Below are 3270 nucleotides of genomic sequence, written 5' to 3' on the forward strand. Positions count from 1 at the left end.
AAAGTATCTCTATCGCTTATAATTTTCTCGTAATAAATTATATTTGGGTAACCAAAAGCTTCCCTTATTCAAACCCTTTTAGAATTTTCATATTTCCCATCTCATAACAAAATATAATATTCTAGCTACAAATCCTATCCTCCTAATTATAATACTTTTATTTCTAACAGTTATCTATTTTCTTAACCATATTCAAACATCTGTTTAATAGTATAATGTCCCATCTAATAGGTCAAAGCTATTTTCTTCAGTCTTACTCTACCTTTCTTCCTTTGCCAAATAACTTTCCAAGTTAGTACATTTGATTCATCAAGTAATTCTTCCTCTGTTTTTCTATATATTGTTTGGAATGAGGAAGAGAATTTGATTGAAGTATTTTTGGAAGAACGCTCAACCTATTTATATTCATTAAACAGCCTCCATCCTTCTCCTTCAGTTTTTCTTTTCATTTCTTGTTTGACAATATTCAGCATTTCTCCTAACAGCTTTATCATCCGTTCGATCAGCTCTTCTTCCTTATCCTCAAATGTGTTCTGAAATCTTGACAAGTAAAATATATTTTCCATTTCTGGTGTTATCATTGCATTTTCTAATTTTTCATTTGTCTGTATCTGTCTGTTAATTCCTTTCTTTAGGTCCTCCATCTTTGGATCTGTTTCTTCTAATTTTCCTTCTGTTTTCTGGGTCATTAGTTCCTTCTTTGTGGTCATTGGATTTGTAAGTTTAGGTTAGAAAATTGTTCTTTTATCTCATTTGCATTATTTTTAGTCTCATCCTGAAATGAAACAATTGTTTCGGATTGATTTCAACATAGAAAGAATTTCTTTCTGAGATTCATTAACATTTTCTTGTTGATATATCAAGCTGGGAGCTTTGGAGATGGGTGTTAAAGATGATTTTTTACCATTTAAAGCTGAGTATCGAACACTCATTTTGTTTTTGTATGTAGTCTTTATAGTCCAATAGGGTCCCCAACTCAGATAAGCAGCCCAAGAGATTTTTTTTCCTTTTTCCAGCTGCAGTCTGCAAAAGTGAAAGTCCAACTGGAAGTCCCTAGTACCTATATATTTCTAAACATTTATCTAACTATCATGTTTTAACCTATTTTGTATAAATGAGTCCCATATTTCATTATATTTGTCCATACTCAATCCATTGAGTGAAAGTAGCCATACATTTATCTTTCCAATGCTGCAATATCATTCTTTTTGCATAGAGTAGGGGTGTCAAACTCCCAACGTCACGTGATGTGTTGCAATATATCGCGCCTTTTTTTCCATTGCCGGCAATGGGGTGGGCGCAGTTTTGCCATGACGCATCCAGCCTGCGGGCCAGCAGTTTGACACCTCTGGCATAGAGTATCCATTTATGTTGTCAGGTTATCAAATTCTGATTTTAGCTATGTAGTTCAAAAGAATAGTATCATCTGAAAATTTTACCTTTTGTCACACAATTATGTTTAGATAATCCAGTATTTTCTTCCAAAACTTAGTAAGTGTAAGGCATTGCAAAAACACATGTTTTAAAAAGCATTATCCTTAATGCATCTCCAGCAAAATGCTGTTTTGAATTTACTTTGTGGGGTTATTTTTGGAAACAATGTATGTGTTTTCATCTTTGTAGGACTTTTCCCCCTTTTGTCTCTATTTGAAATGCAATTAAAATATTAAAATCATGATCTTGAATGTTTGTGGGTGTTACTTTAAGGTAAAAATAGCATTTGTCTTGGCCTCAGCTCCTAGTAAATTCATGGACATGTCCATGCACTTTTCTTGCAATGATATGCATGTGGTTGGCCCTTGCTTTCTTGTGGGATGTTTTTTTCAGCTTTTCAGTCTTCATCTGCAATCTTGATAGTCACCCACCTAAGTACTTTCCAGGCTCAATCACACTTTGGTAGAAGTCTAACAGATCTGGGAACACAGACGAGGTAGCAAAAGAGAGGAAACAGTGCTGTTATAGAAGAGATTCTTGGGTGCAGGAGAAGGGAAAGTATAAAAAAGATATTCAGAATAATTTTTCAATTACAATAGGTATGATATTGTATCAGGGAGTCTACAGATATATTAAAGGCAGAAGCAACAATATATTAAGCCAGGGGTCCCAATCCCCGGTCTATGGCCCAGTACTGGGTCACACCATGCCAACAACCGGTCTGCACAAACAAGCAAAGCCCCATCCACGAGATGCAGGCAGCACACAAAACGACACACCCTCTGGTCTGCGGAAAAACCTCTCTTCACGGAACTGGTCCCTGGTGCCTAAAAGGTTGGGGACCTCTGTATTAAGCGCATGCATCCTACATCTAGAATATCAGTAAAACAACATCAATTAAGCAAGATGTACCATCCTTAAAACCAAACATTTTGACCTGCCCTTTGATTATGTATTCCTTTAAAACAAGGAACTTGAAAAATAGATGCCCTTATATGAAGCAACCGCGTCTTCTTTTTGACACCCATGTGTCCCTTTATTCCTGATATCCCATTTTCCTCTCCTCACTACCCCAAATGTAGTTTTTCTTCTTTGTCAAAAGTGAATTGAAAAGGAGCTTAGAAAATCAGGGCCCAGATCAAGCTTGCCCACCCCTTCTAATATTTGAATGATATTTGCAATGCCCTTCCAATCATTAAATAAAATAAAGTATTGCAAACTTATGTCAATATCCCACTGATTAGTGATTAGTTATAATTTCTGTATATTTTTTTATAATCTCTGAAATCTCTGTAATTAAATCCATTAGTACTAATCCTGATGCCTACAGCCGCTGAGAACAAGCAGTTTCTATTGTGTGTCAACTCTTCTGGAAGATTTTGGATGTTTCTCTTTATAAACTTTTTTCTTCAGCCTAATTTGCTAGCCCTTCATGGACTTAATTCACAGATCTTCTGACCAATCTGGTCACTCTCTCTGGACATGCGCCAGTTATTTTATGTTTTTAAAACACATGAAACTTTGATCTGCGCTTGCACTAAATATTCCTTTAAATATAGGGGCCTTAAAAAAGTGAAACAAATCATCCACAACCACAATTATCGGTGTTCTACAAGAGGCTTGGGAATTAAAATTTTGAGATCACTCCAAGAAACTGCTTACTGAGGACCTCTAGTGTCTTTATATATAAAGGCTTTTATAAAGTTTATAGATGCTGTTAGGATAGCTGTTTATAAACTGGTGTAGATTTCTCAAAATGCCCTTTTCTTTAGAGACACACCTTTTAAATGATCAGTAACTGAGACACTAGTGCTCTGCCAGTTAAAACTAATAATG

Source organism: Protobothrops mucrosquamatus, unplaced genomic scaffold (assembly GCF_001527695.2).
Source record: "Protobothrops mucrosquamatus isolate PMUCROS unplaced genomic scaffold, P.Mucros_1.0 scaffold448, whole genome shotgun sequence".
Taxonomy (NCBI): Eukaryota; Metazoa; Chordata; class Lepidosauria; order Squamata; family Viperidae; genus Protobothrops; species Protobothrops mucrosquamatus.